Source organism: Lathyrus oleraceus, chromosome 7 (assembly GCF_024323335.1).
Source record: "Lathyrus oleraceus cultivar Zhongwan6 chromosome 7, CAAS_Psat_ZW6_1.0, whole genome shotgun sequence".
NCBI classification, from domain to species: Eukaryota; Viridiplantae; Streptophyta; class Magnoliopsida; order Fabales; family Fabaceae; genus Lathyrus; species Lathyrus oleraceus.
In genome coordinates, this window is record NC_066585.1 from 75,499,157 (window position 1) to 75,523,749 (window position 24,593).

Consider the following 24,593-nt stretch of genomic DNA (forward strand, 5'->3'; position numbering starts at 1 on the left):
TTAAGGGTGATGATATAGATGTTACAATTTTTACACAATTGGTAGGCTCGTTGAGATATCCCTATAACACCAGATCTGGCATCTGCTATGCAGTTGGAATTGTGAGTAGGTTAACCAAAGTGGTCTCATTACCAAGCTGTTGTCAGGATACTGAGGTATATTAAAGGGACTTTGTGGTATGAAGTTTTGTTCCCTTCTGGTGTTAAATCTGATTCAGAGTTGATGTGCTATTCAGACTTTGATTGGTCTGGAGACAAAATTGACAAAATAAGTACTTATGGATATTTATTCAAATATCAGAGAAGTCCCATTTCGTGATGCTCCAAGAAGCAACTAGTGGTTGCATTGTCAACCTGTGAAGTTGAGTACATTGCAGGTGCTTTATCTGCTTGTCAAGTTGTATGGATTATGAACTTGTTACAGGATCTGAAGATCAAGGTGAGCAAGCATGTGAAGTTGATGATTGAGAATAAATCAACTATAAGTCTTGCCAAGAATCCAATGTTGTATGGAAAAACCAAGCACATGACATGAAATTCCATTTTTTGCATAACCAGATTCAGAGTGGAGTGCTTGGAGTTGTTCACTGTAACACTAAGAAACAACTGACAGATGTACTGACCAATGCAATCAAGACTAAACACTTTATTCATTTGAGTGATGCAATTGATGTTATTGATTTTGGTCTTGAATATGAATTAAGGGATGATGTTAAAGTGTAATTCAAATTTCCATTAGTTTTATTTAACTTGCATTTGAATTTTATTTCGGATTCTCATTAGTATATAAATCAAGTGTGGTTTAGTTTGTAATGTAACTCTGATCCATAACTGTTTTATCAATTTTGTTAGAAAATTTGTTATAGTTTTTCTCTCTCTTTATCTTCATCATCTTCTTATTGTGCACCAACAAAATTTGTTTAATGGATTTACATTTTTTTTCTTCTAACAAATAACTTATTCAAAACCATAAAGATAAGATTTTTATTGCCAAATACTTCCTTTGAGAAAAAGTAGTTTGACACACACACTCTTAAATATTCTTAGAAGAATTGATAGCTATAAGTTTTTTTTTTCAAAAATGTATGAAATCCCATTTGTTGTAAGCAAAAGCTAAAATTGATAAGAATTCACTTAAATTTATAGGAATATTGGAAGCTATAAAGAGTTATCTCATTTCAGAAAACTTTGACGTATAAGAATATTTCTTTCCAACCTTGTGACAAGCATGCCACACTCGTTAGAAGAATAATGATTTGGGAGCTAAATGTTATGAATTTGCCTAGGGACTAAGTTGAGGTGCCTTATAGGCCAAGGTAGCATGCATATATAGTCAGTCTCAATTCAAGTATAGTGCCAATATCTTTCATGAGCACATTCAATTGCAATAATTATGCTCATTAGTTCTGCATGGAAAGAGTTTTGAATACCAATGGGATTCAATTTGGTGAAGCTTAAGCGTGGATCTGGATTCGAAGTTGTTCATAGCTTTCGTTTGAATTTTCCAAGTGAGAGTGAGGAACGTAAAACCGATGCAGCAATGAAGAAAGATTATGTGTTGTTGAGTTCAGGTTTTATCTTGGACCCTTGTTTGGATGCGTGGAGTCTGGGCTTGGGGCCCTAGCTGACCCAAGCTTCTTTCAATTTACGCCTTCCAAACAATATTTACATCCCTTCCTCCATTAATTCCTTTTATTTTTATGTTAATTGTTCTTAATTGATTTTGCTTAATTTTTTATTTCTGATTTTTTATATTTTTGTGCATAAAATCAATTTATTAGAATTAATATCAATTTGTTAGAATAGCTTAAGATATGTTTTATCATGTAATATAATTAGGTTTAATTAGGATTAATTAGATTTAATTAATTTTAATTAAATTTTTGATGTTAGAAATTAACTCCATATTGATCAATTTTTGTACATTGACATTATTATCCCATAGGGTTTAGAAAAAGAAAACTCTTGATCTGCATGCTCCCTTAGTTTATGGCTTGTTAGATTCAATTGGTATATGATTTGACTGATCAATTCATTAGGTTTATTGTGTAAATGATTCAACTGTTGATTTTCATTCCCACTGATTGTGTTGATCAAAGTTTACTTTGATTAACCAAATCCTTTGAATTGTGCTCAATTCCCCAAGCCTGTTCGAGTGATCAAAAGATCCTTGATTACTTGATAGGGCAAGTCCCTCGTGTTTAAGTTGTACTAGATCTCAAGATCTCAAGACTCAATTCAAGTTCAAGACTTCAAGTCAGTACAAGGCATTCACATTGCAGACAGAGTGAACTATTGTTCAAGCATAACAAAGGTGTATCAACACTTGTCAATCAAGATTTAAGTTGTGCGCCAGCTACTCAGAGTATTCACCTCTATTCATATACTTTAGTACAATTCAAATCAAATGATTGTCAAGTCTCCTCCTACAACAAGCAACACTGCATCGCCAGAATCTCCAACACTTATTAATCATGCCGAGAGTCACATGCCACGAGCCTTAAGTAACAAAGAATGATGAGAGGGAACATTCATATTCTTGTCTATAGTATCCTTGAGTAAGGGGTGTAGGCCATAGCTGTTCAAGGTATTCGTCGCCATTCGTATACTTTAGTGCAATTCGAATTAGATAATTGAGAAGGTCTTCTTCGGGCAAACCCTTATACACTGCAGCATTGTAATGCTATTTCAACTACACTTTCCTATTTGGATCTAGTGTCATACTCCCCTCCTTGATGTCCAGACATCTTTTGGGTTCATTACCTCAGGGTCACACACACTTCTCATTTTCATTGCTTCATGCACTGCCTATACAATTACATACTTTGGCATCCTCTTTTCATTGCTTCATGAATTGCCTATACAGTTACAGACTTTGTCATCATTTATTTTGTTGCCCATAAAGTTACATACTTTGGCATTCTTTTTCCTTCCCTACAGAGTTATAAAATATGGAAAGCTCTCTTTTGCCCTATAGAGTCACAGACTCTGTCAACTTTGCTTTTTGCCTTGAATAGTTATAGACTTTGGAAAAGCCCCATTTTATTCTGCCTATAAAGTTACAGACTTTGGCATTCATTCATTATGCCCATAGAGTTTCAGACTCTGGATACTCTTCTCTTTGCCTATAGAGTTACAGACTCTGGCGTTCATTTCCTTTTGCCTTGTGTAGTTATAGACTATAACACATATCATTGCCGTTTTCCCTACAAAGTTACAGACTTTGGAAAACATGCATTTCATTGTAGAGTTACAAACTTTGACCCCTCTTGTCCTGCCTATACAATTACAACTTTGGAAAAATATCGATAAAACCCACGAAAAATAAAAAGAAATGGTCATCGCAACCAAATCGGGTTTGGGAGTCAGTTATGCAAGGGGAAGGTATTAACACTCCTCACATTCATCATACTCGATGAGACCCATTTAGTTAGTTTCATGTTAAAGTGTTAGTGTGATATCATTTGTGAACTTCTACTTATCGAGTGAGGAAAGAGAAAAGAAAGAAAGGAAAGACTTAGGGTGTTTTAATATTAATGTGCTTGACAAGATTTTGCAATTTTGCTCCTACGTATATTCAGGTGCTATGAAGAACTCAAGGCATACGTAGTTATAATTAAAGATAACTATTGGAGATTTCTTTTAAAGAGAGTGATGCTTGGATCATATTTGAGCGATTAAACCTTTACTTATTGCTCGCTCTTGGAGGCTGGAGTGTTTGTTTGTTTCGCATCAAAATGGATGTGACATACTCTTTTCTAAAAATGTTTTCAAAGTCGCACAAGGGTGGAAAACAAGTTTGAGTTGATTTTAAACGGAGATAGACATCTAAGAAGGGAGCTTTACTACAATACTCGAATGCTCTAAGAGGAAGAGGCCTAAGCCCAATCACTCTCTTTTCTTCCAAAAGTTTATTATAAAACTGTGTGGCAAGTTAGGTCAAAGTTCATTAACGGAAGACGTTTATTCAGACAGGGAGCTCTATTGCAGTGTCCAAATAATCGAGAAAGATAAGGTCGATACTAAATCATTTTTTTTCTTCTATAAGAGAAATGACCAAATTCTTGTAATTACTATGTTTTAATATGTAAGACGAATGTTTGAACATGGAGCTCTATAACAATATTCTAACATTCGAAAAGAGAAAGTCTAAACCTAACATTTCCTTCCATTTTTATTGTAAAAAGCTTTATAAAGGGGGATGACTTGACGTTGGATCAAGTGTCAGAAGTTTACTTATGAAAAGAATTTGGATGTGGCGGGGGTATACTCAACTTTGTATTCGATTTGGATTTGATTTGGGAAAAAGACTCAATGTTGGATCGAGTGTTTGTTTTTTTTGTTCTTTTCTGAAAATGGTTGATTTTAATCTTTTGAATTAACAATAAAATGATACGGTAAAGTAAATGAAAGCGGTAAATTTATTACTTATTTCGGGAATGGGGGTATATTTTAGTGAGTGGGGGATACAACATAATAATTAAATGATACAACCTTTGAAAGATAGTTGTAAATAATAAAAAAAATTAAATAATAAAAATGTGTGTTGCCTCCCACATAGCACTTTGTTTAATGTTATTTTAGCTCGATGGTCCATGAGTGCAAGCACTCATGGTGGTTCCCACAAACATGATTCCTTAGCCTTACTCTCAATAGTCTTAGGTGTTCATGCTCAATTATCAAGTCATATATCATATCCATTACTCTTTCTTTTCTTCTTTCTATGGGGTGGTACATACTTCTGAACGTGTGGGATGGTTCTGGTTCTATCTTAAGTATCAGTTGTTTGGGTTTGGCTTCAATCCTTTCATCCCCCACCTCAAAGGTCAATCTTCCCCACTTAACATCAATAATTTCCCCAGTTTCATGGTCCTCTAATTTTCTCTTTTTAGATAAGACTTCATTCAATGGTACATTCGTGTGGATCTTTTCTAATATTTCAGCAGACCTTTGAATTGGGCCCTAACCTTAGCCTCCAGAAATATTTGAATGAAAGGAATAAGTGGCTTGTAGGGATGATGAGCAACATAAGGTGCTTTCTTCTCTACCTCTTCGACAACCTCCTTTTAGAATGGTGCCGATGGACTTTCCTTAATACATTTCCCTCACCTGAACTCTCCTTAACCTCTTTATCATTCTCTCTAGATTTTTCAACTTGTTTTTCACTTTTGGTTATTACAACATTCACATGTCCCTCGAGGAAGGGTTCTAGAGGGATGTGTGCAAGATGGGAGATTTGGGTCTCCAATTCCTTGCTATGAGTCGCGAGGGACTCGACCATAATGTTTAGTTGCCTTAATTAGGAATTCACTAGTATGGAGATTTTGGTTTCTAAACTCTTCATTATGGCGAGTTTGTATCACCATAAAACTCTACATAATAGATTCCAAGTTAGAGGGAGTTCGCATCGTAATAAAATTCGCCATTAACATTTCAAGGGTGGATTGTTGGAAATCTTGTGGTTCCTCGGTATACTAGGAGTAATTATTGTAGAGAAAATTTGGGTGATCTATCCACCCTGGATATTAGTGTCGCAACGCGAAAAACAGCCGGCGGAAAAAAAACAAGTTTACAGAGCCGCCACCGACGCTATTCATCCTATGACGGAAAAGAAGCGCAGGACTAACCTAAGAAAAGGGAAAGGAACGGTCTTACGACCAGAGATTGCAAGGTACGGGAGTCGGTTACGCAAGGGGAAGGTATTAGCACCCCTCACGTCCGTCGTACTCGACGGGATCCACGCTCAAAAGAATATGAAAAGGTTGCTGATAAACTGCTCAAAGAATGCACCCACTGGAATAAGAAACAGGTGAAAGGAGACGGAGGAAGGAGACTCGGCAGGATGTCGCATCCTGGGCCTACGTAGTTTGTCAGAAACAAACATCAGAGTCAACGTAGTTCGGGGAAATGGGAAACATGCTCGCTAGGACATCGCGTCCTATGCCTACGTATCTTCTCTATCCAGAGAAGAATCAAAACACTCGTAGTTCGGCTAATGCACGCCGAAACAAAACACCAAAAAGAGACGCTGAGACGTCAAACGAAACACTCAACAGGAAACAGAATGCCAATAGCTGGACTTATATCTAACTCCTCAAAACAAGCAGGAAACAGGGAAACAGATTGCCAATCCATGGACTTACATCCGACTCCAAACAAACACACAAGGAAACAGAATGCCAAACCTGGACTTACATCCGACTCCAAACAAAACCCACACAAAAGGAAACAGATTGCCAATCCATGGACTTACATCCGACTCCAAACAAACACACAAGGAAACAGAATGCCAAACCTGGACTTACATCCGACTCCAAACAAGCACATGATAACCAGCGAACACCAAAGCAAAAGGTTACACGCACACAACACAAAAAAAGAAGAGAAAAGGGTGCCCGGAGAGATCTCGCACGATCTCCTGCCTACGTATCTCATCTGGTATGAGAATCAGGGCGACGTAGTTCCCCTTAACAGGGGATAAACTCTCTCCTAACCAGAGACCAGGGAAATAACAGACTAAAAGGGAGACTAACTCGAGTCTAATAGTTGTCATGCAATCCACAATCCCTAAGTTGAGATCTCTAAATAGAACCTAACTCACACAGGAAGCAAGTCAGTTCAAACAGCAAATAAACATCAATCACAGGTGAACAAGTATCACAATCTATATGCAACCAAGAGGCTCAGACAAATGGTTGGGCTTTAGTCAAGAGGGGTCATATCAACCTCGACAAACAAGCCAAAACTGTAGGGGTGTGCTGAAGCTCTTAACCACTAACATTGAGAGTTAGGGTGAAGCTGATGAAAGGTAATGAGGATAAGACCTCATGCTCTTAACTCTGGCCTGGGTGAGCTCAGATCAAAGAAAGTGTGGGGATCCAGAAAGAGGGACCCTATTCCACTTGACTGACTCTATACAAAAATCTTGGGTTATGTTCAAGAGCATCAGCACGTAGTGCGAGCATAATGAACGACTCAACGAATAACAGGGGATTGATTGCTAATCCCTTCTATCTGTCAATTGCCTCTTCACTTAGGAGGACTTAACAAGTAACATGCCTCACTTGGAGGTCTTTGGCACAAATATAAACAATCACAATCATTGCCTCTTAAGGAGGACTTCAGCCAAATGCCTGTCAAAGAAAACGACAGGGCTTCCAGACTACATGGAGTGAGAAGGCTAAACAAACTCAATGGTGTATCAACCACACTCCAAAGCAAAGCGAAGCAAGCTAGAAGCGACTAATGTACCTGTGTAAAAAGCCAAACAGTTAATATTGTATTCAGAAAACCAAACAGACAACAGTGGAATCATCCAACAATTATACACAATGCAAGTCTCAAATGCAAGCACTCAAGTGAGTTCATCACATCAATGGACCTACAACACAACAATAGTTAGTAAACAAAGCAACTTGCATCTCAAATAATGAGCAAACCAACCATTAGTGCTAGATACCTGAAACACAAACACAATTGGTGAGTACAAACCACTAGTACAAAGACTAGGGTCAAAGGCAAGTCAAATGACCAAAACAGAAGTCAATATTTCACATGAAGCACATTTAATCAAACAAGAAAGAGTCCTCAAAAGGACCAAAGCCAAATCAAAAGGCAAAGCCATCAATTAATCAAGACAATGTGATCAAAATTGGACATCAAGAATAGAAAATTCACATTAAAACAGAAATGTACCCAATGATCATGAAAATTTTTATACAAGCTTATCATGTTAAGAATGAACATCATACAAAAACTCAACTCCAGAAGAGATCAAATGGCATATGAATGAAAATGTACAAATGCAACATACAAATTGTGACACAAATTGTCACACCAAATGTTCATGTATCCAAAACAGTGGTAGAACATGATAAAAATGCCAAACTAATTCTCAAAAATCAAGTCACATGTTAGGAACAAGCATGTCAAATTTCAAGCCAATTGGACAAATCATGAGCATTTTACAATCAAATGAATGCAACATATCATCATGGCATCATGTGCAGTCAAAAATCAACAAATAAAAATCCAGAAAGGCAAAAATCATGCAATTAGTATAAAAAAATACTAGACATTTAAACAAACATGTGAAAAAAAACTAGAATCAAATTGGATCATTTTGCTATTTTTTGTGAATTTTCAAAGATGCATGAAATAATATGGATTAAATATGAAATGAGAGGGAAACAAGAAATTCAAAAATGAAAATCACAATGTCTATAGCCAGGTATTGAACACAGGTACACCAGGTAAATGGAGCGCTCAAAATATAAATTCACAAAACACAATTGGTAGGAATCGAACACAGGAAGCAAGGATCAATGGAAATCAAAATAAAAAATCACAAAACATCACAAGCGTGGAATCGAACACAGGAAGCAAAGGTAAAACGAGCGCTCAAATGGATTTTAAAACAAAACGCGCGAGCGAAGGCTCGAACCCGCGCCACCTAGGGTCAAAAACGCCAAAACGCAGCGTTTCAATTACAAACCCTAAGTACTGTAGCTGGCGGCGGCGGACGGTTGTTTCAACCGTCTTCTCCGGCCAGCCAGGCGGCGGAGAAGCAATTTTTTTTCCAGAATTTTACAAATTTTATATCATTGGAAAGCTCTCCTCACGTACATCTCAAATATCACATTATCTAAGCCTAATACTCCATGAATCGTTCAAATCGAAGGCGAGAAGTTTCATGATCCAAACTTTAAATCACTCATACATGTTCATTTCTTCACCATTTCAAGATCTAATTACATCAGAATTCTCAGCAAAGCACGATCTATCTAATCATGTATATGAAAAGGCAAATAGTGAAGGTCGAAAATCCACCTACTTGGAATGGCAGTGCACTATTCACGCGTATTCAGGCTTCCAAATGATCCAGATCTGCTCCAGTACTTGTATCTTGAAGCTTTGTGTATGCAGAAACACTTGAATCCACCTGAATCTTGTTGAATTTCAAACTTCCATTGACATGTTCATGTGCTTGAACAACTTCAAAACCAACTCAATTGCCACGAATAATGGATGATTCCTGCTCCAAATTCCACCAGGATCAAGGATCTATGAAGAAATCTTGTGGTTGTGTGAAGAAAATTTGAAATATCAAGAGAGAGAAAATTGAGAGGGAAATGTGAATTCTAGATCTGAAATTGTGATTCTGAGCCAATTCAGTTATGATTAAGCTTTTATACTTCCCACTAATCATACTGAAATGGAGATTAAGCATTGGTTAATTGTGATTAAGAGGATATAAGGTGTGATGCAAAATACACAAGTATGCTTAGCATGTGATGGTATGCACGTGAACAGTGCCATGCAAGTGTGCAATTTTACTTAAAATCAGCTCATGAACATGATGGGATTGATATTTGGCTCATGTGATCAATCAATTTCAAATTATGCATTTTCCCTCCAAAATGCACTTGAATGAACAAGTGGTCATGTGATCTTTTTCCATGCAAGGCAATGGTTGATTTGAAAAGTATTGGTCAAGACAAGCATTTTTCAAAAAGAGTGGACCAGTTTGGAGTTTTGAATCAAAAGTTATGCCATGTTGAACTTCCATGTACACTTTGTGATCATTTGGCCATAACTTCTCAACCAATCATCAGATGGACATGATCTTGGACTTTTTGAAAAGGGGAGAGAAAGATCTTCAACTTTCATGTTCACCAAAAATCCATTTGAAGCTTCTTTGATGTTGAAAAGTCAAGTAGAATGTGGACCAAAAACTTGCCATTTTTGGAAACTTTCAATTACAGGTCACTTTCCATTTTTGGAAACTTTTGATTTGACTTCAAAATCTTCAAGATATTGTTTGAAATGACAAATGAACCTCTTTTGAACATGATTGAGATGTTGAAACTCATTTCCCCACCTCCTAGCCCTCAGTTGACTTTTGTGGTCCTCAGATGACCTTGACATGCCCTGATCAGCTTGAACCTCAACCACTTGAGGAACTTGCTCAGAAATGAACCCCTAGCTCTTGTAAGATCAATATCATACTCATGTGATCCTCATCTCAATAGAATGTCTCATCTCCTTGAGAAACCCTGGCTGAAAGAATGGCAATGATTAGGGTTGACCAGAGGTCAAAACCCTAATCCAGAGGAACTGGAGAATGAACAATGAAGCCCTTGAGGATGATAGAACCATGATGATGATAATATACCCTTGCAAACAAGATAATGCTCAACTTTTGAAAGATCAGGAAACCCTAACTGAAGTGCAACCCCTCAGATGGTTGATCATCAATCCATGGAAACCCTTAGGCTTGAATCATGCAACCTCTCCATCTCTGAAAAGACTTTGGAGGATGATCTTTTTGTTTTCATACGATATGCAAAATGCAAATGCCTAATGCCCTAAAATATGAAATGCAATGTGTCAACTAGTCCCAAGAAGAGGAGGGCAAATTTTGAGGTGTTACAATTAGGTATCGAGGTAACAGTTTCCATGGTTATTGTTCACATAATTGACCATATTTTGGATAGACCTCGTGCATACAATAAAAGAAGCAACAAAAAATTAAAAGTTGCTTTAATCTATACAATGCTAGAATAAAATTTCAATACCAAAACTATCTACCTGAAAACAACGCAAAAAACTTGAAGTGGGAAAATTGAAAGTTCACGGTAATGTCAAGTAGTACAAAAAGATCGAACTCACATGAGATGTGTATGAGTACCGAATTTCTATTTTAACATTGTTTATCATAAGCGGTTGAAAAAATGGTTTATTTGGTGCATAGTGAAATTGAAATTAACAAATACTAAATATAGGACATGGGGTCTATGATTGTCTATCTAGACTAACCCCAATGATTATCCATGTTTCATTGCAAGAATATATAAGCATTTTTATAGAAAAGTAGATAAAAGTGTGTGTCACCCACTTTCGTGGCGTGCGCAACTAGACATGTTTATGGCACAACTAACTGATTCAACTAAGAGCAAAAATGTCTTGTCACATGATGTCGTAACTTATTGCTTCTCATTCAAGAGCTAGTCGCCTTGTCATAGCGGGCACCTCACTTACTCTATTGTTTAGAAATTTATGGTCAGACATAGATGCATATCCTTTTAGACTATGATCATGTTTATGTTGCCTTTGCTTTCACAACCGGCATAGACGTGTTTTTGGAACTCCAATTCCAAAATAAAAAAGGGAGTTAATATTCTCGTAATTCATATTGGATGAATCAATTGGGGGTTGTCAAGACATAGACTCGCACAACCCCTTGTCCTTATAGGACTACTCATACATGGTGAGGAAAATAGCAATCAAGCAATAATAAGGCATAATAAGTAATTGAAATAAAATAATGTAATGCAACAAAACTAATATTGAAGTAAACTTAAAATAAAGAAACACGAAATTTTATACCAAAGTTGCTGATTGATTACAAGAGTAAGCAAGAACAAAAGCTCCAAATGGGAGCAAACACCAAGAGGAAACTAGCAAATGATGGATGACACCTAATTGTCACCCTTAGGTCTTTGTCTTTCTATTAAGATTTAAGACTCTATTTATACTAAACTTAGCCACAATTCATTTATAAACAACCATAAATTCGAGCTTAATCATCATTATACATTATCATAAAGTCTAGGGAGGTTATGGATGCCAAAAAGTCACAAAAACGCTCAAAAACCACTCAAATTTGTAACTACTTGGGAAGCTGACATGAACCGTCTCAGGGGACACGACCAATCCATGTCAGCCTCGACTTCGTTGTATGGGAGCAGTTGGAAGGGCCAACAGAGTCTGTATCAAGGGAGACGGCTCAGTCGTGTTATCCATGAGATTTTGTATGGACAGAGCTCCATTTTGTGCGATCTTTGGCCTTTTTCACTCCGATTTGGTCCTTTTTCCTCCTATTACCTGAAATAATAAAAAGAAGACAAAAGCGCATAAAATTGAACAAAAATGACAAAAACACACATGAAAATAGAAAGAAAACAAGCAAGAAATACGATGCATTTATCACTTATCAAGGGGCACCCATTATCTCTTTGTTCCCGGGAAAACAAAAGAACAAAAAGAAATCAATACCGCCATCACAGTTGCTAACAATATGGCTAAAACCCTCAATATCACGCTAGCCTAGACCCTACTAAAAGTCTTGTGTCTAAAATCCCTAGCCTTAACTGCTAAGAGGGAGAAAATGTATAAGGGGTCGATACTTGAAAGGGTTGCGAATAAGAAGGAAGCTAGAAGAAGCTTGTTGAAGATTTTTCGGATTAAAAAACTAGAAGAAGCTCGCAGAAAGTCATGTGAGAAAAGCGAGTAAAAGAAAGAAAAGGGAGTAGAGAAGCTTTTGTAAGGAAATTCAAGCCACACGCGTTCAAAAACCTTGTGTGCTCCTAAGAGCTTAGCACGTTTCTGACATGTGTGAGGACCAAGCTTGTCTAATGTCTAAAAATCAAGCCATAATTGCTTACTTTAAATGAAATTAAGTGTGTGATTGATGTTTGACATAACCCGCTTACGCACTGGCTACTCAAGAGACACCTAGTAGGGAGACAATGACTCACCTTAAACTAAAGAAGTCACCTCTAATTGGGGGACTCACATCCAACTAAGGGACTCGCCTCTAACTGAGGGACTCTCCCCTAACTATGGGACTCGCCTCCAACAGAGGGACTCACCCCTTACATAGGAACTACCCTTCAACTATAAGATTTGTCTTTAGATGAGACACTCACCCCTAACTATAAAGTTCAATGAAAAGAAATTATAAGATTTAAGCACTTCGCTCTTTATAAGGTCTCATGATTGAGGTATTGTGTAGTGATATATTTGTTAGAATCAAGAACTAGGGTGACATATGCCTTGCCTCGCTAGGTTCCCTCCCCATAACGTGTCCCCATCACGTAGCAATGGGGCTCTCCCTAAGGTGAAATATGGAGAAAAATATTTACTTAGTCCATAAATACATGTGTGGAGTCATGCCCATGACTCCCTAAGAAGTAGGATGTCAAAAACTTCCCTAGTCAAGATGGAGTGGTTACTCCTTCTGAGGAGTGTTCTAAACCTAGGCCTATAAACCTTTATAAATACCTCATCTTTACCATGAGAAAGGGATAACTCATAATGTAAACTAGAGAATACATAGTTGTTTGTCACCTCACGTGAGTTTGCTCTCCACATAGTTAAAAACACCACCAAAAAGGGTTTCTCACTATTTTGAGCAAGCTTTTTCCCATAGAAATTCACCAAGGCCTCTAGCCACACCTATCATCATAGGGGTGCTATGCATTCTATATTTTTTGACAAGTAGAGATGTAAATTGAATGTAGTAGTGGAAAGTAAATGTATTCATTATTGACTCATTATAAAATAGGTGCTTAAATAAATGTATTCATTACTGAAAATAAATGTATTCATTAGGTGATAAAATAGGTGCTAAGGTGCTTAAATAGTTATGTAGGGAATCATATTAACAACTTAACTAAGACTATGCTAACTAACTAGTCGTTAAGCCTAACAACCTAAATAACTATAAATGTGTTAGGAAACTGCGCAAAATTTCCCCATATTATCAGATTTGTGGAAGAACAAATTAACGCGGAAGCACACAAACTTAATGAAAATAAAATATATAAATTCATTAACCTCTCCTCACATGAAAATTCACAACTCAATTACACTAAAAGAATTTATTGAAATTATGTTCTGATGATTACAAATGAAAGATACAAGGCTTTTATAGCCAATAAAACAAGAAAGATGAATGATTATTATTTAACATCTCCTCAAAGTTCTCATAACCATTATTGTTTCTTTTTACAATTATTTTTCTTGTTTCTCCTTCATACTCTCTTTATCTCTCTCTTATTTTGACCAACAATCTCCCACTTGAAGAGTGATTTTAATCAGTCTTCACACCTTGGTCAAACAACAACGTTTATTAATTTATTATTCTAGCAGGCCAACTGAAGAAGAGCACAACTTCAGTTTATCAATTGTCACCACCTTTGTTAACATGTCAGCTGGATTCTCACTTCCTTGTATCTTGCTCAATGTTAGTACCTCATCCTCAAGAAGAGATCTAATGAAGTGATAACAAAGACCAATGTGTTTTGTTCTTGAATGAAATGCAGAATTCTTTGCTAGATGTATTGCACTTTGACTGTCACTATACAAAACACTCTTGTTCTGCATGAAACCCAACTCTGTTAACAATCCTTGAAGCCATATTAATTCCTTACTAGCTTCTGTGACTGCTACATACTCAGCCTCAGTAGTGGATAAAGCAACAATCTTTTGTATTCGCGATATCCAACTAACTGCTCCAGTACCAATAGTAAATATATAGCCAGTCGTACTTCTTCGGTGATCAACTTTACCGGAAAAGTCTACATCAACGTATCCTTGTACTTTTATTTCTCCTTTGCCAAAGTATAGACATTTCTTTTTAGTGCCTCGTAGATACCGCAAAATCCACTTGACTGCTTCCCAATGAGCTTTTCCTGAATTTTCCATAAACCTGCTTACAACTCCCACTGCATGGCCAATGTCTGGCCTAATACATACCATTGCGTACATCAAACTTCCTATGGCTGAAGCATATGGAATCTTATCCATGAATTCTATTTCTTCCTCCGTCTAAGGAGACTGGTCCTTGAATAGGCGAAAATGACTTGCCAAAGGTGTGCTAACCGGTTTGGCATTGCCCATGTTGAACCTTTGCAAAATACGATTGATGTACTCTGCCTGAGATAACTGCAAAATTTCTCTTTGCTTATCTCTCATGATTTGCATTCCAAGAATCTTCTTTGTTGGACCCAAATCCTTCATGTCAAACTCCTTTGATAACTGCATCTTCAAGTTTCTGATTTCATCCATATCTGGACCTGCTACTAACATATCATCGACATAGAGTAGCAAAATGATGTAATTGGACTTATATCTCTTGAAGAAACAACAGTGATCGACATTGCACTTCTGGAAACCTTCCTTGTGCATAAAGCTTTCAAACTTCATATACCACTGTCTTGGAGCTTGTTTCAGGCCATACAAGCTCTTCTTTAATCTGCACACCATATTCTGTTTCCCTTCCTCTAAGAAACCTTCAGGTTGGTGCATGTAGATCTCCTCATCTAAGTCTCCATGAAGAAATGCAGTCTTCACGTCCAATTGCTCAAGGTAGAGCTCTTTGCTGGCCACAATACTTAAAACTGATTTGATAGTATTGAGTTTCACAAATGGAGTAAAGATTTCAGTGTAATCAACTCCTTCTTTTTGCTGAAATCCTTTGACAACTAGTTGAGCTTTGTATCGCTTAGAACCATCATGATCCTCTTTTACCCGATACACCCATTTGTTGTGAAGTGCCTTCTTTCCACTAGGTAACTCAACTAGTTCCCATGTCTGGTTGGAGATTAAAGACTTCATCTCATCTTTCATTGCAAGCTCCTACTTACTAGCATCTGTGGTCTGACATGCTTCTACATTGTCTTCAGGCTCACCTCCATTAGTTAGCAACATGTAGTCCATGTATCTCCTATTGGGAACATGAGGTCAAGAAGACCTTCTCAATATAGAAGTGGGAGTACAAGTCTCTGATGCGTCATACTGTTGCTCATTGCTTTGTTCAGTTGATTCCTCTAATTGAGGATTTTCAATTATAGGACTTTCCGGGATATCATCAACCTCTGCATAAACTGGGTCATTTAATTTTGATTCATTGGTGCTTGTGTTATGCCTATCTTTGTACATAACTCTTTCATTAAAAACCACATCTCTACTGCGGATCATTTTCTTGTTTTCATCATCCCATAGTCGATAGCCAAACTCATCCTCACCATAACCGAGGAAAATGCATTTCTTTGATTTGGGATCAAGCTTATTCCTGCCATGATCACTAATGTGCACATATGCTACACATCCGAAAACTCTAAGATGTGAGAGTTTTACCTCCTTTTCGCTCCATACCTCTTATGGTATTCTATGCTCCAATGGTACCGATGGACCTCGGTTGATTAAATAAGCTGATGTATTGACTGCCTCTGCCCAGAACTGCTTCAGTAAGCCTGACTGCACACGTAAGCTTCTGGCTCTTTCAGTCAAAGTTCGATTCATACGCTCAGCTACACCATTCTGTTGAGGCGTACCTGGCACAGTCCTCTCCATTCTGATTCCGTGCCCATAACATAGATTCTTGAACTTGGTGTCTATATATTCACCACCATTGTCAGTTCAGAGCTTTTTGATCTTCAATCCGGTCTCGTTTTCTACCATCGCTTTCCACATCTTGAAAGCCTCAAATACGTCAGACTTATATTTCAGAAAGTATACCCATACCTTTCTGGAACGGTCATCAATAAAAGTCACGAAGTATTTCTTCCCGCCAATAGATGAGACAGTAGTTGGACCCCAAACATCAGAATGAATAAGCTCAAGCCTTTCCTTCTTTGGGTTCTCCCATTTGTCTGAAAGCTGACTCGCTTTTGTTTTCCAAGTATACAGTCTTCACACATGTCAATTTCTATTGACCTAAGACCTTGTAGTTTTTCGTTTGAGTGCATGATCTTCATTCCTTTCTCACTCATATGGCCTAATCTTTGGTGCCATAGATTGAGACTTTCATTTTTCGCAACGGCAATCAAGTGACAAGTTCCCGCTGTCTTGTAAAGAGTACTACTCTTTTTACCGCGAGCAACTGTCATTGCACCCTTTGAAATCTTCCATTGATCACCATGAAAGACTGTTGTGTAGCCTTCACTAGCCAAATGGCCTACTGAGATTAAGTTCTTTGTCAGGTCGGGAATATGTCTTACATTTTTCAATTCCCATTCAGACCCACCTAACTTAATCTTCACTACACCTTTACCTGCAATCTCACATGATTGCTCATTACCGAGGTTTCGAGAGACATGATTATTAAAGAATTCTTTCTGGGAAGTGGCATGGAAGGATGCTCTAGAGTCTAACACCCAAGACTCTTCCTTATTCTCCAAAGAGCATATCAACACGTCTTCTCCTCTTGAAGTGGAAGCAACATTTGCTTCATCCTTTACCTCTTGATTCTTTGGTGGGAGTCTACATTGATTTTTGTAATGCCATTTCTTTCCACAATTCCAACATTCGATAGTCTTCGAATTATTGAAACTACGATGATTTCTGGATTTGGATCGTCGGTCATTTGATTTACCACGTCCATATCCTCTGGTTGAATTTCTTCCTCTTTCCTCTGTATGTAATACTGAAAAGGATGATGATTCACCCAACTCTCTTCGCCTGATCTCTTCACTGAGAACCAGATCACGAACATCATCAAATTTCATCTTTGTACTTCCTGACGAGCTACTCACTGCCGTGACAGTAGCACTCTAACTATATGGTAAGGAAGACAAAAGTATCAATGTTCGTACTTCATCGTCAAACTCAATTCCAACTGAACTCAATTGGGTTGTTACAATATTGAGTTCATTGATATGTTGTGCAATTGATGTGTCTTCTGTCATCCGAAGTGTAAATAACCGTCTCATCAAATGAACTTTATTTGATGCTGAAGGCTTTTCATACATGCTTGAAAGAGCCTTCAAAAGACCAGCGGCTGTCTTCTCCTTTGCAATGTTAAAAGCAACATTTCGAGATAACGACAATCGGATAACGCCAAGTGCTTGCCTATCGAGAAGGTTCCACTCATCTTCCTTCATCGAATCTGGCTTCGTTTCCATGAGAGGTTGATGTAGCTTTTTCTGATATAGATAATCTTCAATCTGCATCTTCCAAAAGCTAAAGTCCACACCATCGAATTTTTCAATTTTCATTTTTCCTTCGTCTGCAGCCATCACTCCCACTTAAATCTGATTTTCTCAGAATCGTCTCTAAAAATTTCTTTACTAGAAAAAATTAGAAAAATCAACCAACTGGCTCTGATACCAGTTGTTAGGAAACTACGCAAAATTTCCCCATATTATCATATTTGTGGAAGAACAAATTAACACGGAAGCACACAAACTTAATGAAAATAAAATATATAAATTCATTAACCTCTGCTCACATGAAAATTTCACAACTCAATTACACTAAAAGAATTTATTGAAATTATGTTCTGATGATTACAAATGAAAGATACAAGGCTTTTATAGCCAATAAAACAAGAAAGATGAATGATTATTATTTAACATCTCCTCAAAGTTTTCATAACCATTATTATTTCTTTTTACAATTATTTTTCTTGTTTCTCCTTCATACTCTCTTTATCTCTCTTTTATTTTGACCAACAAAATGACCAATAAAGTTAACATATTTGGCTAATATCCCCCTTAAGATGAGCCACATATGTTGAGTATACCAAACTCATATGAAGTTCTGGAAGGATGTTGGATCAAGATCCTTGGTAAAAATGTTAGGTAGTTGTTAGGAAGATGTGATAGGAAGAACATGGAAGAGGTTTTGTTATAGTTTTATCTTACCAAACAATAGTATGGTCTATATGTTTGGTTGTCTCATGGGATGAGGAATCTCTAACAATGGTCTTCTTGACTGGATGTCATAATGCAATTATGCACACAAGTTGGTTTCCAATTGAAGGTCTTGTAGAAGGTATGTTAGCCATTGGATCTCACTGATTGTTGATGTCATGGCTCTGTATTTAGTTTCATAGGAGCTTTTAGATATTGTGAGACGCTTCTTTGATTTCAAAGATATGAGAGATGTGCCTAGGAATATTCATAATCCAATGACATAGCTTCTTGTATTAGGGCAAGTTGCCCAACCTGTTAGAAATTGGGTATGATAATCCTGGATAACTTCGAAGAATCGTGTTCGTACACTTTCCGAACAAAGTATTTCGACCCTATTCTTGCCTGGGTTCACGAAATCTTTGTGGGGATAATTCTTGAAGAACAATTTATTTCTGGCAAAGAGAGATGTTCAGGAATGTAGAGAGAAAGTTTGATTTCGTTATCACTTTTAAAACTGAGGCCAAATGACTCCTTATATAGGAGATGAATAACAGAAACCGAAAAGACGCAACTGTTCAGAAACGGTTACGTCGGTTGGGAAAGGATTCGAAATTCAAAAGAAAATTTCGAACGTTGGAACCCCGTTTCAATTATTCGCATTCAATTATACGTTGACTCGACGAGCGTGCACTCCGCACTACCCCTAACTCGTTTCCAAGCTTTAACGCATAATTGCATCGGCCTATAGTAAATGACATTACTACTAAAATACATTGATGATACTAAAATCACCAACAAATCCCCCCCATTTTAGTGTAATCCTTGATTTACTCAGTATATACAATTATATATACAAGGGTATAACACACATGTATAACGATCAAACAAATGCATAAATGAAAATGTCTTGCGATTGAATTTTCATCTTAGTACAAATACACATTCCAAATACTCGAAAATCGGGGTGTCATAGCGATTGAACCCGTCAATCCATTTGAGTGTCTGAAGATATAGTACACATATGTTTCTTACAATACTCTACTATTCATACTTGACACTTTACAAGCCATGTGTCCTTATCCATTAATAAGCATATAGGAAGCCAAGTCCAAGCTTCTTGAAGCGGCAAAACTTCATGCTCACATAGGTGATTCTTTTAATCTTGCACCTGCATTTGCAATTTTCCAAAAGAACCATTAAGAAGATATAATTCAACCTAACCATCACTTGCAGGTCTGAGCACATACCTTGGGAAGATAAACACAGTTGCTCCAATCTCTAACTATGATCTTTCCACATTGAATTCTGCTTCTAATATTGTATTAGAAGGGAATTTGGTATACCATAGCTAACAGATTTAAATGGACTTTAATCCCATCCCAATTACCGACTTCTTCACTAAGTCTCTAGCTAACCCCTTCGTCAAGTGGTCAGCTAAGTTTTGTTGCGACCGAACAAACTCAATAGATATCACCCCATTCATGATTAATTCCCTAATCATACTATGTCTAACACCCAAATGTCTAGACTTTCCATTGTATATTTGACTATAAGCTTTAGCCAATGTGGCAGTACTATCACAACGGATAGAAATTGGTGATATCGGTTTAGGCCATATCGGAATCTCATATACCAAATTCCTTAGCCATTCCGCTTCTTTACCAGCAGCAGCTAATGCTACAAACTCAGATTCCATTGTGGAACCAGTTATACATGTTTGCTTCTTGGAAGCCCATGAGATGGCACCTCCCCCAAGCAAGAACACCCATCCACTTGTAGAGGATGAATCTTCAACATTATTTATCCAACTAGCATCCGAATAACCCTCTAACACCGAAGGAAATCCCATATATGACAATCCATAATTTATTGTACCCTTCAAGTACTTGAATACCCTAGTTATCGCATGCCAATGATGTCTACTAGGATTACTAGTAAATCTGCTCAACTTTCCAACCGCATAAGCAATATCCGGTCTAGTGCTAATCATAGCATACATCAAAGAGCCTATAGCTTTTGTATATTCGAGTTGATCCACAGGTTTACCTGTATTTGGCATAAGCTTTTCTCCCGGATCCATGGGAGTACTTACTGGAGAACAACTTTCATAATTGAACTTCTTGAGTATTTTCTCAATGTAATGAGATTGCGTAATTACAATCCCCTTATTCTCCCGTTTAATCTTAATACCAAGAATAACGTCCGCTTCTCCCATATCCTTCATGGAGAACCTTGATGACAAGAAATTCTTCGTTTTATCAACTTGATTTTGGTCGGTGCCAAAGATCAACATGTCATCAACATATAAACAAATGAAAACTCCTTTACCGGAAGTATCAAATTTGCTATATACACATTTGTCAGCTTGGTTTAGAATGAAACCATTAGACAAGACAACCTCATCAAACTTTTGATGCCACTGCTTCGGAGCTTGTTTCAGCCCATACAATGACTTAATTAGCTTACACACTTTATGCTCATTACCAGGCATTACAAATCCTTCAGGTTGCTTCATATACACTTCTTCCTCCAAATCACCATTCAGAAATGCTATTTTGACATCCATTTGATGAATCACTAGATTATGAATAGCCGCCAAGGCAATCAACAATCTAATAGTAGTGATACGAGCAACAGGAGCATAGGTATCGAAATAATCAATCCCTTCCTTTTGTCTGAAGCCTTGGATAACTAATCTAGCTTTAAACTTGTCAATTGTACCATCGACTTTCATCTTCCTTTTGAAGATCCATTTGCAACCCAATGGTTTGCAACCTGGTGGTAAATCAGATAATACCCAAGTATTATTTTCCATGATAGAACCAATCTCTTCGTCAATTGCTTCTTTCCAAAAGGAAGAATCTCGAGATTTCACAGCTTCATCATACGTTCTTGGATCCTCCTCTATATTATAGCAATAATAGTATTGAGTGTCAATCTGATCCTTTGATCCCTCAACTAAATATAGTTGAAAATCAGATCCATAAGATCTAGATTTTCTAGCTCTTTTGCTCCTACGGGGTTCAAGTGTCTCACTTGGCACATCATTTGAATGATCATCCTTTAGAGATTCATCTGAATTAGGTATAGAGTCCTTTGGTCTAGGTATAGAAGAGAAACAATTCTCATCAAATATGGCATCTCTCGATTCTATAATCATGTTAATAGAAATCGAGTCATTAGGTTCTATAACATAAAACCTATAGGCCTTGGAGTGCTCAGCATATCCAACAAAGATGCAAGCTACACCCTTTTCACCCAAAGTTTTCCTTTTTGGGTCCGGGAGTCTAACCACGGCCCTACAACCCCAAACACGTAGAAATGTTAAGTTGGGTCGTTTCTTATACCAAAGTTCATATGGGGTAGTCTTGTTCCTTTTATTAGGAACCCTATTTAACAAATAGCAAGCCGTTAACATAGCTTCTCCCCAAAACCCTTCACTCAAACCAGAGTAAGATAACATGGCATTCACCATTTCCTTAAGCACTCTATTTTTCCTTTCAGCCACACCATTTTGTTGAGGTGTATATGGTGCCGTAGTCTCATGAATGATTCCTACGGATTGGAAAAATACAGGATCATAATATTCACCACCTCTATCTGTACGTAATGTTTTAATCAACACATTCTGTTGCACTTCAACTTCAGTTTTATAAATTTTGAATTTATCTAAGGATTCGTCCTTAGCGTGCAGCAAATAAACATAGCAGAATCTAGATGCATCATCTATGAAAGTGACAAAATATTTTTTATGTCCTAATGATGGAGTAGCATGCAAATCACATAAATCACTATGTATCAACTCAAGAATGACAGATTTCCTTGTTATACTTTTAAAAGGTTGCCTAGTGATCTTTGTTAACATGCAAGTTTTACAATTTTCTACATTTTTATCAAAAACAGGAATTAAATCATCTTTAGACATTTCATGCATTCTTTTATAATGTACGTGTCCTAGACGAGCATGCCATAACGATGAATTGATAACATTCGAAGAGGACATAAATACAGAGCCAGAATCATTAGGAACTCCATTCAAATTCATCATAAACATACCATTATTATAATATCCAAATCCTACAAACATACCAGACTTCGATAAAACATATTTATCGGATTCACACACTTGCTTGTATCCAAGCTTATTTAATACAGGACCAGAAATTAAATTCTTACGTAGTTTAGGAACATACAAAACATTAAACAAAGTAATAGTCTTTCCAGAACTGAATTCTAGCACCACGTTTCCTTTGCCTTCAACGGGAGCGAAGTGATCATCTCCCATGTAGAGGACAGAACCATCTTCCACTGGAACAAGAGTCTTGAACCAGAAACGATCCTTGCAAACATGTGTTGTAGCGCCAGAATCAATCCACCACGCGATAGCATCATCCTGCACATAGAATGCTTCAGAATTTAGTGAAACCGAATGTTTAATCAAACTATTCAAATCACGAATTGATTTCTGACCTTGGTTTTCGGATTGGTCCTTAGACCCCTTTCCTGAACCACTTGCATTCGCGTTATCATGCTTTTTGCCGGAACGACAATCCTTCTTGAAGTGGCCTGTTTTGCCACACTTCCAGCATTCTAGTTTCGGTTTCTTGTTAGCACCGAAACTGCCCTTATTGTTCTTGAAAGCACGCTTTTTTCCTTTGTTTTTGTTGTTACCGTTCTTACCACCCTCTTCGACCATATTAACCGAGGGTCCAGCAATTTCTTTGCCTTTTCCTTTGTCATCCTCCTGCGCTCTTAGAGATTCTTCTATGCGCAAGTGACTTCCAAGTTGGATCAAAGACAGTTCGTCTTTTCCATGCTTCAGATTGTGTTTGAAATCCTTCCACGAAGGAGGCAACTTGTCTATGATGCTTGAGACAGATATTGTTTCATCCATCTTCAATCCGTGTTGTGTGAACTGTCCAAGGATTCGGAGGAGTTCATTGAATTGTTCCATGACAGACCTCGATTCAACCATTTTGTAATTGTTGAAATCGGTTACCAGGAACTTTTTACTGGATGAGTCCTCTGCCATGTACTTGGATTCGAGACAATCCCACAATTCCTTTGCAGATTCTATGTTTTGATAAATATCAAATAAGGGATCAGACATACCGTTAAGAATGTGCCCTCTGCATATGTAGTCGTCGTTCTCCCATTTTGATCTACGTCTCAGATTTTCAACTGTGTCTTCCTCCAGAAGTTCTGGAATCGGTGTAGACAGGACATGCACCACCTTCAACGTTGTCAACATGAAATGCATCTTCTTCTGCCAACGCCTGAAGTCTTGTCCTTGAAACTTGTCCAATTTTCCGAAGTTTGTAGTCATCTCCTTGACGGTGCTTCCTCCAGCCATGATTATCAGAAAATACTTTGTTCGTTTGTTAGAAATTGGGTATGATAATCCTGGATAACTTCGAAGAATCGTGTTCGTACACTTTCCGAACAAAGTATTTCGACCCTATTCTTGCCTGGGTTCACGAAATCTTTGTGGGGATAATTCTTGAAGAACAATTTATTTCTGGCAAAGAGAGATGTTCAGGAATGTAGAGAGAAAGTTTGATTTCGTTATCACTTTTAAAACTGAGGCCAAATGACTCCTTATATAGGAGATGAATAACAGAAACCGAAAAGACGCAACTGTTCAGAAACGGTTACGTCGGTTGGGAAAGGATTCGAAATTCAAAAGAAAATTTCGAACGTTGGAACCCCGTTTCAATTATTCGCATTCAATTATACGTTGACTCGACGAGCGTGCACTCCGCACTACCCCTAACTCGTTTCCAAGCTTTAACGCATAATTGCATCGGCCTATAGTAAATCACATTACTACTAAAATACATTGATGATACTAAAATCACCAACACAACCACTATCATATAATGCCTTAAATTGTATGGATGAGTTTGAAGGTAGTTAGATGCCTAGAGAAGGTACACATTTGATATATTTGAGAACATGTATCGGTGCTTCATAGTGAGTATATGTAGGTGTAAGCATGTGTTGGCTCAATTATTGTACAACATAGCATATACTTAGCCTTGTTTTTGGTGAGGCAGATCAATTTTCCAATGAGTTTCATATATGGTGTAAGATTATGTAGGAGAGTTCCGGTTGATTTTCTTAGCTTGGTGCCATTGGACATTGGTGTGTTGCAAGATTTTGTATCTAGAAG